Here is a 15,321-nt window from a genome sequence, read left to right on the forward strand (position 1 = left end):
GCCTCAGCTGTGAAAATTACTACTTTACAGCGTGAGACAATTATTGACAATTGAAAATTCTAGTGAAATTCAGAATGATGGAAAGTGCAAGCTGAGACGTCGAAGAAGTCGGGCGAGACGCAGGCGGAAAAAAGACGTATTCGATCAGTAACGCAAGCAAGGTGGCTGTGCCTTGGGAATGAAAACTGCAGGCACGGTGGCTCTGCCTTGTGATTAATTACTCAAAGTCTTAAAAGCATTTGCCACGTTCATACAAAATGTTATGTTTCTGGATTATTTCTAGGAAGGGTATAAAGGTATGAGGCGCATAAAATATATGTTTGACGAGTTACGCACACCGGCTAAAAATGCGAGGGACTGAAACTATGTGTGTACATGCTCGTCGCCGAAACATATTCTTTATACGCCTCAACGCTTTCATACCTCATGCATGTTTGAGCCTGGCAAAGTCTTTTAAGTCGTCGGTATACGTTTCTCTCAAAAGAAAAGAGGTGGGATTGTCACAAAAAAATTTCAATTTTTTGTGCGCTGCTGAGTTGGATGTTTTGAGTGACCATGGAGAGACTGAGAGAAAAGAGAGGTAGAGTGAGAGAGAGTAAGACAAAACGCGCACAGCCGCGTTTCATATAAAGACCGAACCATTTTTTTTCACTCCACGAGCCTCAAGAGACTAAGCCGAGCAAAGACGAAGTTAAGAGCAAAGAGCTGATACCTTAATCAATTGAACTTATTTCACTCATATATAAAAAACACATGCAACCGCACATACGCATAAGGACGCAGTCAGCTAACTACGTAGCTAGCAACTCCAGCGCAGTCGGGTTGCGCTGCAGTGTGCGCAATATTGTGAGGTATTTTTTCAACTGGGGCAGGCTCAGTCTGCCCAGGTAAAGCTTACAAGATATTTGTAATCTCATGGGACGTGAAGATGGGGAGTGTAATCGTTAGTTTGGAGTAGCTTATGGCCTCACTCCGTCAAGCTTCATGCTATCGACGATATATAATAATAATTCTTCATGTTGAATTTCCTTAAATTTTTTCACTACACTCAAACTCACCACTGTCTTCTTATTTTCGCTTCCTCTACTAGAATCATTTTGCCATTAATGCGCGTCTGCTCCATTTCGCTCTTCTCCGACTCCCTTACTAATGCGCGCTCGAGCATCATGCCCACCTCGGCAATGCAATTCCTCTCGGCATAGGCAATGCAACTTCACCACAGTGTGTGCTCTTCGCATTCGGCAGCTTTCAACACGCTGGGCAAGGTTGCGCTGTATATAATAATAATAAATTCCCGTAGAAAATGCACTTTGGGAGATAAAGCTAGAAGCCTAATTTTTATACCCTGAACGCATTGAAAATGGGAAATCAGAGTATAATGTGAATCTGTTTCAGTTTTGCAATCACAATTCCGAAGAGTGAAGTGGCGCTGTGGCACTGGGTCGAGAAGTCTCGGGTTCGAATCCAGGGCGAGCGCAATAGATGCTTATTATACTCAATCACGAAAGTGAAATGAGTATATTGGTTTAGTGTACTTTCAGAACGTTATCATAATGCTTAAATGTATTTGCATTCCAAAGCACAAGTCTCTAGTACTTTAAATACGCCGTTTACAAATTTAATGGTGAGGGGGTGGATATAAAGGTGTGGGGTAAATTTTCAAAAAACAAAAGAATTGTATTGACAGACGGACAGACGTACAGACTCGACTCAGCTCGTCGCCATGATCAAGAATATATATACATACTTTGTGGGGTTTGCCACGCCTTCTTCTGCCTGTTACATACATTTTAACAAAACCATTATACCCTGATTTTCAATTTTCAGTGGGTATAAAAATTGAAACACAACTTACCAAAGTAAAGTGTATTATTTTAATCAAGCACAAAATCTGCACTTTCGATTAATTGTTTGTAACTTTTGAAAAAAAAAAAAAAAAAACAAGTAAGAACGTTGCAGTCGGGCGCTACTGACTGCGGAATACTCATTCACAGTCCGTATACATGATGCTATGTTTACAAAGGGGCATTTATTCTTATTTCAAATTTAATTTGGCTTTATAAAAATTTAGTACAAAACAATTATGCTTTTTGTTTATATATTGTAGCTTTTGGTAATTTTTATCGAGTAATCGATAATTATTATATTGATCGTGCACTTTTTGAGTAATTTTCGTTAATAGCTTTCGGTCACACCTATTGCAGATTCTTAAGCGTTTGCTTACATTACAAAAGCGCGCTTTTTAGAATTCTAAGAATCGTGATTGATTTCTGGATTTTCTAGCTGTTATTGTAGTTTTGTCAGATGACGCTCTGTTATTAGCTTATTGTATTTTGGCTTCCAGATTGTCAAGCAAAACGATAGCGTGGGTGATAGACGCGTCGCCAGTTACGTTACAGCGGCGGAGGTTCAAAGCCCCTTCAATGTTGTGTATTTTTTTCATACATATCTCGTTTTTTATAAAATAGATACTTATTTTATTCTTTTTTCTAATTGAAAAATTTTATAAGTTTAAATTTGTTTCTTCTTAAATAGCCCTCATATATGTATGTACGCATTTATGCATGTATATGTATGTACATAAGTCTGCACGCATATGTAGCATCAAGCATTCCAGCGTTTCTTATGCACGCGCTCATTTGTATGTGTGTATGTATGTACACATAAATGCATACTCTAGCGTTGAAATGAGACTGATTTGTTTTTGCTTTGTTCTTGAATTTATCATCCGCTACTCTGGCTCTTCTTTTCTTTAATGCGTCATAACAAAAATCTCATTTTTGGATTTCATTTGAATTACAATTGTTGATAGTAGGTGGTGGCGCTGTCGGCAAAGGCGCCGGTTTAGTTTGTTTTTGTTATTTTGACAAACATGGCTTGGGTGCGAGTTCTAACCCCGCGGAAAACTCTTTTTTTTTAAATTACAAATTTTGTTATTTTCGCTTCTTTTATATTTTTAAAATATTAAAATTTTATTTTTAAATTTTATAAAAATGTTGCCTTCCGTGTTATCAATGGCTATTAAGCCTATTTGTATATACATGTACATACATAGATAGCTCAAGCATATACTACAAATGCCGATTGCCACGCCCCTAGTGGCCGTAGACACCTCATTTTTGGCCAGTTCTTAGAAAGAGCTAACGGTAACGTAAATGCGAAATTTGAATGCTTACGCTCAAAAAATGTGAAAATTACAGGGTATTTTTCGATATGCCACGCCCCCAAAGAGGCGAGACAATTATTTTTGGGGCATCGCTAGATGAGGTTACCAGTAACTCAATTATCCAAATTTGAAGCTTCTAGCTCTTAAACTGTAGGAGATATAAAGTTCTGCGGCTTGCCACGCCCCCTTTGGGCGGACATATATCCACTATATCTTGTTGGACTTGGGGATCAACTCGCGTATATATACCAAATTACAAGTCTGTAGCATCAATAGTGCCTAAAATATAGCCAAATTTGAAAAATTACTATATCTTCAGGTCCGATTTGCCACGCCCCCAGTAGGCGTAGACATAAAATTGTTTCATCAGTCATTATAGAATTATAGCATTATCTCACGTGCGAAATTTCAACGTTCTAGCTTTAGAACTTTAGGAGATACAGTGTTATCTGATTTGCCACGCCCCCAATGGGCGTAGATATAGCCACCATAGCTTTTTGGACTTGGGGGGTCAACGCGGATCTACATACCAAACTTCAACTTTCTAGCGCTTCAACTAACATGATTTGTGGTATATCGGAAAATGCATTTTCCGATTTGCCACGCCCCTAGTGGGCGGATCGGGAAAATTTTAACACTTTATAAATCGGAGTTATACACGAGTATGTGTTCCAAATTTCAAGTCTCTAGCTTCAATAGCGGCGAAATGAACTACGTTCATACGGACAGACGGACAGACGGACGGACAGCAAGACGGACATTGCACAAAACCAATATACTAATAATGAGTATAAAAATGTTTTTTTCTAAATTTACTTATTTTCATTAATAGATACCTAAAACAGAAACGTGCATTTAAATTTTAATGTTTAGGACAGTAGAAACAAGTAAGAAGGCTCTAGTCGAGACTGCTCGACTAGGAAATACCCTGAACCCTCCAAGCTGATATTATTATCATTCTGCACTTCTTTTATGCACACATTCATACATATGCATCCACACTCACGCGCCCGCGCTGCGCAGTAAGCAGCGACTGTGCTTGGGCTGCGCTGCAGTGTGGGCAATAGTATGAGAATAATTTTTTTTGTAAACATACGATCTTAATGAAATTTTCAGGGCGTAATTATATGGTAAAAATGTGTGTACATTCCAAAGCAAAAGTCTCTAGTACTTGAAATACGTTTTTTACAAATTGGGGGCGAAAGGGGCGTGGTATCCAAAATCTGTTGATTAAAAAATGTTTGTATTCATTATATGTACACACACAGTAAATCTGAATCTGTCTCCACGTCTAATAGTATTCCAACGAGGCTCAAAAAACAACATCGATGGATGAACTTTGGTGTCGGGTCCAGGCGGAGTGGAGCCAAATTCCGCTTACTCATATTGAAAAATTGGTGGGAAGTATACCTAAACGCATTTCTAAAGTAATCCAAGCTAAACCTTTGGACAAAATATTAAAAATAGTACATATTTTAAAATAAAAGTTAATATTTTAAAACGAGCAAAAGTGGATACATAGCTCATTTTATGTATCTAACTAAAAAACTTGGATTCATTAATAAAATCTGATTTTTTTTTTATTTTCTTAAATAAATGTATCCAATGAAGTTAATTCCGAAATTCAGTTCGATTCATGAATTTTTAGAGTTTTTACAGGCATTTTAACGTCGACTTGGCCAACATGTATCCATACCTGCTCGCCACTGTATGTCCGTCCACAGAAGACGTGGCAAACCGCAAAAGATTATATCTCCTAAAGTATAAGAGCTAGAAGCTCAAATTTGGATAGTTAAGTTACCAGTACGCTCCTCTATCGATTCCCCGTTAGCTTGTTCTATGAGCTGGTCGAAAATTAAGTATCTACGCCAAATTAGGGCGTGGCAAATCGAAAAAAATGCATTTTCTTCAGTATTAGAGCTATACTTGGCTACTAAATTATTTATGGGTTGTGAATGAGTGTTCTGCAGTCGGAAACGTCCGACTGCAACGTTCTTACTTGTTTTATGTTATAATAGTTTTTATCTAACGAAAATAGAAGCACTTGAATGGTTACATATTTCACGATCTAAAAGTTATGTGCAGATAATCGATCTACAAGAAAAGCTGTTAACAAGTTAAGTTTAATAATAACACTGCAGCTCTATTCTTTTTCTTTTATTTGCAAAAAGGATGCGAAGTATTATTATTAGTTGCGCATTTTTGACTAGAGCTGTCTTATTTACTTTTTTTAATTTTAGTCTTATATATTTATACATACAGATTAGTATCCAGATTTCACACATACATATTCAAATTATATTTATGCGTTGTGCTTAGGTTTAAATGAATTCTATAGTAAAGTCGTCCGTTACTAATCAGCGATTAATTTAATCGTGGACTCAACCTGAATTGTGCACACGTGTCGTAAGACACGTGCGTATTTTGAGGGTAAGTATATATGTATGTGTTTCAAGCACGTTGCTAGCGATTTTGATTTTTATGCTGCCATTGTTGTTTGCCAATCATTTTACTTAACGACACTACCAGACGTTGGAAATAAATTGTATTTTAAGGGATGTTAATGTGTGAAAAATATTTGTTTAATAATTTGATGCACCATTCAGATTAGGAACAAAGAAAAGCCAGGAAACACACGTGCAAGTAAAGCAACATTTAAGTAAAGACAGTGAGACAACAAGAACTTTAACCATTTATAAATCCTTGAAATAAATAAATATATTGGTTGTTTATTTTTTCAGTATGTTAAATGTTCATAACAATTAAATCTAGTATATTATGGTTTTAAGGATGAGGACATAACGGTAACGGCATGTTTATACATACATAGATATTCCTATGCTTTAAAACACTAATGAATATACGAAAGAGGTCCAGAATAATTGTCTATGATTTTGATTAAGTCGGCAACCGTAGTCTATATAATGTTGTCCGTCTGTTTGTTTATCGATCAAGTTATATGCAAGTAAGAAAGCTCTAGTCGAGACTGCTGAGCCCTTCGAGCAAATGATATTTCAAAAATAATTCGCACACACACACACTCACATACACAGGCGACTGCGCTTGGGTTGCGCTGCAGTGTTGGCAATATTATGAGAAATTATTTGTTGAATAATTTGATTTCTAGAACGTACAATCTTAATGAAACTTTCATAACGTTATCATAATGTTCAAATTTATGTACATTTCAAAGCACAAATTCCTAGTACTTCAAATACGCCTTTTACAAATATGATGGTGAGGGGGTGGATATAAAGGTCGGGGATAAATTAAACAAAAAAATAATAAATTAATGGAATGAGTTATCGATTTTTGGCGATAAATTCGATATGCGCGCGCTATGTACCGACATTTAAAAAAAATTTAAGTCTCTAGCTCTTATATCTTCTGAAATCGATGCATTCAAACATATGGACAGACGGACGGACAGACAGAAGGACAGGGCTAAATCAGCTCGTCGCCCTGATCAAGAATATTCATATATATATACTGCCACGCCTCCCTCTGCCTGTTAGATACATTTCAACAAAACCAATATACCCGGATTTCCCATTTTCAATAATATTTTGATATATATTTATTATATATATTTATTATATATTTGTATACCCTGAACCCATTGAAAATGGGAAATCAGGGTATAATGGTTTTGTTGAAATGTATGTAACAGGCAGAAGGAGGCGTGGCAGACCCCACAAAGTATATATATTCTTGATCAGGGCGACGAGCTGAGTCGATTTAGCCCTGTCCGTCTGTCTGTCCGTTCGTCCGTCCGTCTGTCCGTATGTTTGAACGCGTCGATTTCAGAAGATATAAGAGGTAGAGACTTCAACGTTTTTTTTTAAATGTTCGTATATATCACGCGCATATCGAGTTTATCACTAAAGAACGATAACTCATTCCGATACTTTTTTATCGATAAAAAACCTTATCGAAGATCACTTAAAAAATTATATCTCCTACATCTTTCAAGCTAGAGTCTCCAAATTTAAAATGTATATTAAAGTGTATTTTATACAATTTCGGTTTTTGTTAAAATTTACCCCCCACCCCTAAATTCACCCCCTCACCATCATTGTAAATATACTAGAGACTTGTGCTTCGGTATACACATACATTTTAGCATTATGATTACGTTCTGAAAGTTTCATTACGATCGTTCGTCTAGAAATTAAATTATTCAACAAATAAGTTCTCATTATATTGCCAACATTGCAGCGCAACCCAAGCGCAATCGCCTGTATATGTGAGTGTGTGTGTATGCGTGTGTTTGCTTGTAGGTGTATGTGTGTGCATGTGTTTGTTTGTATGCGTGTGTGTGGGCGTGTGTGTTTGCTAATTATTATTGAAATATCAGTTGCTTGTTGGGTTCAGGGGATCTCGTAGTCGAGCAGTCTCGACTAGAGCTTTCTTTCTTGTTTTAATATATATTTTTGTTCCATCTGACCGTATTAATGATAGCTCGCAAATAACTGTTGACATAAGTGTCTTTCACTCACACAATAAAAAATACTCAGACAGAAACTGTTTTGTAGCGTCTGGCTTAGCTCGCTCGCGCTTTAAGCGAAATAGTTATTTCTGTTTTCGGTACGCTCAAGTTAAGCACTGATTGTTTGCTTGAAGCAAACAATATGTATGGACAATCACACGCGATTGTTGCGTTATTTTTACATATGTATGTATGTATGTATTTACATGCAAACGAAGGCAAAGATTATTCCGTTGAGTTTTTTAGTCAAACTGTCTTTAACTGTTCCTTTTTCCAATTCGGGAGAATTAAGTGAATAAAGAACTTGTCCTATTTGTTCAAAAAGTAGATATTATGGCAAGGATTCAAGTCCCTGAAGTGTCCAGACCAATCTTCAGACATGAATTTCATTGAAAATATATGAAGTCATGTGTTCCTGTTTCAGTTTTTCTCTGCACTGTATATATTTGTACATCTATGTATGTTAATATACACATTTCAATCCATTGTAACAGGTTCCAGTTTAAAATATACGGTTTACTTGTATTAGGTTTAATATACCGAGATATATTGTTAAGCTAGATATACGTTACGCTAAAACTGCATGAATTAAAGTATTTTCTTTTATGTAAAGTTGTATGTACTTAAATAGAATGGTATTTAAAAATATACGTGCATATGTATGTACATATGAAAAAAATGACATCTATTTAATATTGTGTGTTCATACATTCCGTTTATATTTCATAGCTTCATATATCTATTTTTGAAGCCTTGTGAGTTACAAAAGAGGCGTAACTTAAAGCTGACCAATCGCAGCGCTCAACCACTGTTTTGTGCTCCTCCCCCATATAAATTGAGCAGCGTTCCATGTAATCCATACACACATACATACATACATACATACATACATATATATATATATCTATATATTTTTTTTTTATTTTTTTTTTTTTTTTTATTTATTTATTTACTTACTGACTTGCAAGAAATATATGTTTTCTCATATGTACGTATTTCTTTAGGTCTTTAGAAGCACCAGTAAAACGAAAAATTCATGTTTAACATATTTATATACGTATAATATATCAACGCAACAAAACTCGCAACTGATTAAACTTATACATGTAGGTATCCTTAATAATATATTTACATTTGTGTTAGAGTACCAATATTGGCTGAACAAAATAAAATAAAAACAAGTAAAGAAGCTCTAATCGAGAGTGCTCCACTAGATATTACCTTGAACCAAACTAGTTTTCAATTCAATTTTGATGTATTGGAAAATATAAGAGAAATACAAAACTCAATTAAATATATAAATATTTTTAAACAATTAAAAAACTAATCATCAATTGCCCTGGATTCGAGACCGTGACTTCTCGATCCAGTGCCAGAGCGATAATCACAACGCCACTTCACTCTTTGGAATTGTGAATGCAAAACTGAAATAGATTCACTGTTTCTCCTATTGATGCTTCTATTGAAACTCAATCCCATGTCCCAAATTTGGATATTACTTCTATTGTTGCTCAAACAAAGAGTGACAATAAGTCAGCCAATCCGGGCATCACCTTATCTGTCGTCTCTCCTCGAAAGCAAGTATTTTTATAAAGGCTTTCATCTGATACTAAATGTGAGGCTTTTATGTCTAGCAAGCCAATGTTTTTATATCGAAGTTTAGTTTCGCTACTCCGCGTGAAATTGCTACATTTAATGTGCCGGTGGAATATTTTACAACAATATGTTATCCCAAATTCTGGCCACCTCATGTAGTTGTGAATGAATTCAAACCTAGGAATCGTAACAAATCGACTCCTTTTTCCTTGAATCAACCTTCTGTGCCATCAATATCGAAAATTATTCCAAAAAACTGAATAGCTTACAATCTTCTCATATGTCGTTGGTTTACCAAAATGTACGCGGCTTAAATACTAAACTTAAAAATTTACTCTTACATAGTTTCAGTGTTCATTATGATATTATTGCTTTCACTGAAGCATGGTTGTGTAATAATATTCAACATAGTGAGATCCTGTAAAATAATTTTACTATTTATAGACTTGACCGTGCTATGCGTAGAGGGGGTGGGGTGTTAATTGCTGTTAAATCCAGTATCCACTCCGAAGTGTTTATCTTTTCGTCCTTTCAGGATGCAGAGACTATAGGGGTTAAATTAACTCTCCCATCGTGCCCCTTATTTATCACATGCTCTTACATTTCTCCCTCGTCTTATGTACAAGTTTATGATCAACATATAACTTGTATTAAAGAAATTTATGAGCCTCTAAATGATAGAGACTTGTTTCTTATGTTGGGTGATTTTAATATTCCCAATACTTCTTGGTCAGCAACTTGTAATACAAATTACTTTATTCCGACAATTGATCACGATCTTTTTGTTTGACCTGTCTCTGTTTCAGATTAGCTCTATTTTAAACCATCTAAATCGCGGTCTAGATCTTGTTTGTTAATCATGATTCGCTCATTAATGTCGCGAGATCAAATCCTTTCTGCTTACCAGAGGATTTACATCACCCCACTCTAGAGGGTTTATTAATTGTTGATAATCATCTCAATTATACTCCTTTGCCATCTAAACCAAGTCGTTGTTATCGCAAATGCGATTTCGTTTTGCCTAATGAATTAATTAATTCAACAGACTGGGCTATTATATATGAGTCCAATGATATTAATTTGGCAGCATCTTTTTTTTATTCTACCCTAAACTCTATTCTGGATGTCTGTATCCCTCTCTGCGTAATTCGCCAGTTTCAAATAAGCCACCTTGGTTTACCAAGACTCTTTTGAACTTGAGAAACATTAAAACTAAATGTTTTACAAATTTTACAAAGTCTGGTTCAAGGGTTGACTGGTCCAAATATTCCATTGCCAAGTCAAACTTCAGTCTTTTAAATTCTAGCTGTTATGAGAATTATCTTATACGTTGCAAACGTCAGTTTGCTCGAGATCCCAAGCAATTTTATTCATTTGTAAATTTGAAGCGTAAATCTTCTGGTTTGCCCTCCTCATTTGTCCTTGGTGGTGAAAAAATTTGCAATGACCAGGACTCCTCTGATCTATTTGCTGATTTTTTTCAATCAACTTATTCTTCTGCTGATCTCTACAACAACTCATATCCATATTCACTTTCTGAATATGGGTCTATAAATACTCCTAAAGTTACTGCCGCCTCTCTGGCTGCGGCCATTAGGACGTTGAAATCATCTTTCTCTCCCGGTGCCGATAATATTCCTAGTTGTGTGATTAAAGAGTGCAGGGTTTCTCTTCAGTCACAATTATTAAAATTGCTTAACTTGTCCTTGGATATGTCTGTGTTCCCTTCAATTTGGAAAGAATCTTTTATCATTACCTTATATAAAAAAGGTGGAAGATCTGATATTTCCAACTATAGAGGCATTGCGAAATTATCTGCCATTCCGAAGTTATTTGAGAAAATTATAACATCATGCAGCATTTTTGCAAATCGATTTTTTTTTTTTGTTCAAAATCGATCAACGTCCACTAATTTACTTGAATTTACTTCGTTTGTCAATGACAGTTTTTCTAAAAAAAATGCAAACGGATGTTATTATACCCTGAACCCATTGAAAATGGGAAATCAGGGTATAATGGTTTTGTTAAAAGTATGTAACAGGCAGAAGGAGGCATGGCAGACCCCACAAAGTATATATATTCTTGATCAGGGCGACAAGCTGAGTCGATTTGGCCCTGTCCGTCTGTCTGTCCGTCCGTCCGTCCGTCCGTCCGTCCGTATGTATGAACGCGTCGATCTCAGAAGATATAAGAGCTAGAGACTTCAACTTTTTTTTTAAATGTCCGTATATATCACGCGCATATCGAGTTTATCACTAAAAAACGATAACTCATTCCGATACTTTTTTATCGATAAAAAACCTAATCGAAGATCACTTAAAAAATTATATCTCCTACATCTTTCAAGCTAGAGTCTCCAAATTTAAAATGTATATAAAGATGTATTTTATACAATTTCGGGTTTTGTTAAAATTTACCCCCCACCCCTAAATCCACCCCCTCACCCTCATCTTTGTAAAAGTCGTATATCAAATACTAGAGACTTGTGCTTCGGTATACCCATACATTTTAACATTATGATTACGTTCTGAAAGTTTCATTACGATCGTACGTCTAGAAATTAAATTATTCAACAAATAAGTTCTCATTATATTGCCAACACTGCAGCGCAACCCAAGCGCAATCGCCTGTATATGTGATTGTGTGTATATTCGTGTGTTTGTTTGTATGCGTGTGTTTGTTTGTATGCGTGTGTGTGTGTGTGCGTGTGTGTTTGCTAATTATTATTGAAATATCAGTTGCTTGTAGGGTTCAGGGGATCTCGTAGTCGAGCAGTCTCGACTAGAGCTTTCTTACTTGTTTATACTGACTTCAGTAAAGCATTTGACTTAGTACATCATCACATACTAATTCTTAAGCTTAAACGCTTAGGATTTTCACCTAAACTTGTGTCTTGGATTTCATCCTATTTAATGGGTAGAACCCAAAGAGTCTTGCTCAGAACAGCTATATCTAAACTTATCTTTGTTTCGTCTGGTGTACCTCAGGGTAGCCATTTGGGTCCATTACTATTTTTCCCTTTGATAAATGACCTTCCTAGTTGTGTCTCGTATTCTACTATATTGATGTATGCTGATGATGTAAAACTTTGCCTTCCATACTCCAGTGCAAATGGACATCACCACCTTCAAGATGACCTAAATGCATTTCAACTTTGGTGTGTGACAAACCAGCTGGACTTAAATTGCTCAAAGTGTATGACAATGACCTTCAGTCGTACCGTTCCTCTAATTGTTGATTATAAAATTAGCAATATTTCCTTACGACGCATCCATACAGTCAAAGATCTTGGTCTTTCCTTTGATTGTAAACCAAATTTTAATCTTCATATTTCTACCATCATAAATGAAGCCAAAAGTGTGCTTGGCTTTATTAAACGTTGGTCTAAGGAATTTAAAGATCCTTTTATCACCAAGCGCTTATTTACTTCGCTTGTGCGTCCCATCTTAGAGTACTCCTCTGTTGTATGCTCTCCGCAGCATAAACTATATCAGGATCGTGTCGAATCTATCCAAAAACAGTTTCTTATCTTTGCCTTAAGAGACCTTCGATGGGACAGTAATTTACGATTACCGTCTTATCATAGTAGGCTCCAGCTTATTGATCTTCCATCAATCGCAGAACAATTTTAGGAATTGTTTTTCTGCATAAATTGATTAGTGGTGATATCGACTCGTCCTCTTTGTTGGGTCGTCTAAACTTTTCGGTTCCGTCCCGAACAACTATTCTTCATTTACCTGTGTGCACTAGGGATTATTCTTTGCACAGTGCGTTTCATGTTCTTAGTTAATTTTAATAAATATTATCACGTTTTTTCCTTAGAGCTCTCTCTTCCTAAAATAAAAAGTTTGCTATTAGCTTATCTTAGGGAAATCATTCACAATGCCCAGGCTTAAGCGTTGGTATTGGTTGTCAATGTTTTGTAGTGATTTTTCAATTCTATCCTATATTCTATTTCGGCTCTTCCATTATTAATTTTTTTGGGAGACTCTAGCTTTAGAGATGTCGGAGATATTATTTTATATCTGATTTTCGATAAGTGTTTTATTCGATAGCAAAATAACAAAAAAATATACATATATACTCTGTGGGGTCTGCCACGCCTCCTTCTGCCTGTTACATACGTTTTAACAAAACCATTATAACCTGATTTCCAATTTTGAATGGGTTCAATGTTTAAAAAACTTAGCTATACAAGCAAAGCACTTGTCCTTGACTGCTTATATAGAAAAAATTATTCGAGCTTAGTTTCCAGTTATGGTTGCCTTTTATGTTCCTAGAATTTTGAAAACCAAAGTCAGAATAACGATCATTATTGATATAAAAGATTTTGTTTAAGAAATATTAAATATTAAGATATTGTTTTAATAAACATGTACGACATTCATATACATATGTATGTGTATGAATACAAGTTTACTTAACTTAAGAATATACGCGTATATACACTTGGTAAGATCGACTCAGCTCGTCGTCATGCATTTAGAAAATACTCGGAATTCCCATTTTTGATATGTTCGGGGTATATCCAACTCCATTTAGGGGTAACTTATGATTCTGACTGCTCTTTCTGCTTATTTTAATTTGCCTGAAGATCTTAGTGAACATAATCATTCAACTGAAAAATTATGTCGTGCTGAGTTCTTGAAGTTCAATTCATCCGTTCGACTGGATGGGAATATTTTTGTAACTCTCAAATAATTGATGAATTGGAATCTTTTAATTTTATTTTTTTTTTAATATCCCAGCGATACAATTTGTATGAGGTTATTACTACATAAGAAGCTATTTTTACTTTAATTTTACTTAAGCAGATATTAATAATTAAGAGTATTACGATCTTTATATAATCTTTCACTCAAATTTTACGCATATTATATTCGTATTATATAAAATGCGTATTATTTCAAGTGATAAGTATACCCAAGCCATTAAAAATGGGAAATCAATGTGGATTTTATAAATTTCTGATTGTAATTTCATACATACATATATTTTGGATACCAAAATTTAACTTCTTTAAGAAAAAATATTTTCAATTCAAATTCAGTTTCATGAAATTATTTTATATGTGAAATGTTTAATAGAATGAGTCATTCATATACTGACAGGATCGTGAAAATCCGTTAAGTTACAAAAAAAATTATAAAAAAATATATTTATAGTATCAATTGTCAATTGCAATAGCTATTTGAATATCTGTGTTTAATTATCAGCTGAAACTTTAATTGTAAAGTTGCTAAATTTTTTAACAAAAAAATTGCCAAACGCGATTCACGTCATCGATTTGTCCTAAGTTGCTTACCTGGCACCGTAACTTTATTATCCATATGGGCAATTCTTTAGTGGCGAATGTCACATTCGTACGTATTTAAAAAATGAAAGCGAAAACATTTTCTTATTTTGACGAATAGTTAATCTTTTAGCTCTTGATTAGCTCTATAATTGGTGCTAAATCTGATTTTAGGCAAATGTTAGTTTTCAAGATAATCACAAAAAACCAAGAAGTTCGCAGGCTACAAAAGCGCAAGACGCTTTTTAAATGAACAGTTCAATAATAATTAATAATTTTAAATTATTAAAAATTGGAACATCATTACAATGTTTTTTATTTTATTCACAAATATTGGAAAGTTTTTTATTTTATTTTATTTTATTTTTTTTTGGTTTTAATCAGGGGAAGGTGACGTGTCGAATGAGACCTGTTTTCCACCATACTTTTTTTTTATACCCTGAACCCATTGAAAATCAGGGTGTAATGGTTTTGTGAAAAAAAATGTAAATGGAAGAATATTCTCTGGTGTGATGAAACAAAAAGAAATTTGTTTGGGAATGTCTCAAATATAAATGTTCGAAGACCTAAAGGCAAAGAATTGGATCCTAGATATACAAAAAATACGGTTAAGCACGTAGGAGGCGGCATAATGGTTTGGGACTGCTTTTCATGGCATGGGTTTTGAATTGGACCAGCACCCATTTTCATAATGGACAGATTCCTGTAAAATGAATGATTGAGTAGTGTTATGCTACCATATGGCCACGACAACATGCCTCTAAATTGAAATTCCAA

General features: G+C 35.0%; 1 protein-coding gene and 1 long non-coding RNA gene across 2 annotated transcripts in view; both read left to right on the forward strand.

Moving 5' to 3' along the window:
• The window catches only part of LOC149092491 (uncharacterized), a 192,042-nt gene that overhangs the window by 99,717 nt on the left and 77,004 nt on the right, over positions 1-15,321 (forward strand). The gene's annotated exons all lie outside the window — the stretch shown is intronic.
• Positions 1-15,321, forward strand: part of LOC149092492 (uncharacterized) — a 182,797-nt gene that overhangs the window by 2,057 nt on the left and 165,419 nt on the right. The gene's annotated exons all lie outside the window — the stretch shown is intronic.

Source organism: Drosophila navojoa, chromosome 2 (genome assembly GCF_054131105.1).
Source record: "Drosophila navojoa isolate 15081-1374.11 chromosome 2, UAZ_NAV_1.0, whole genome shotgun sequence".
NCBI lineage: Eukaryota > Metazoa > Arthropoda > Insecta > Diptera > Drosophilidae > Drosophila > Drosophila navojoa.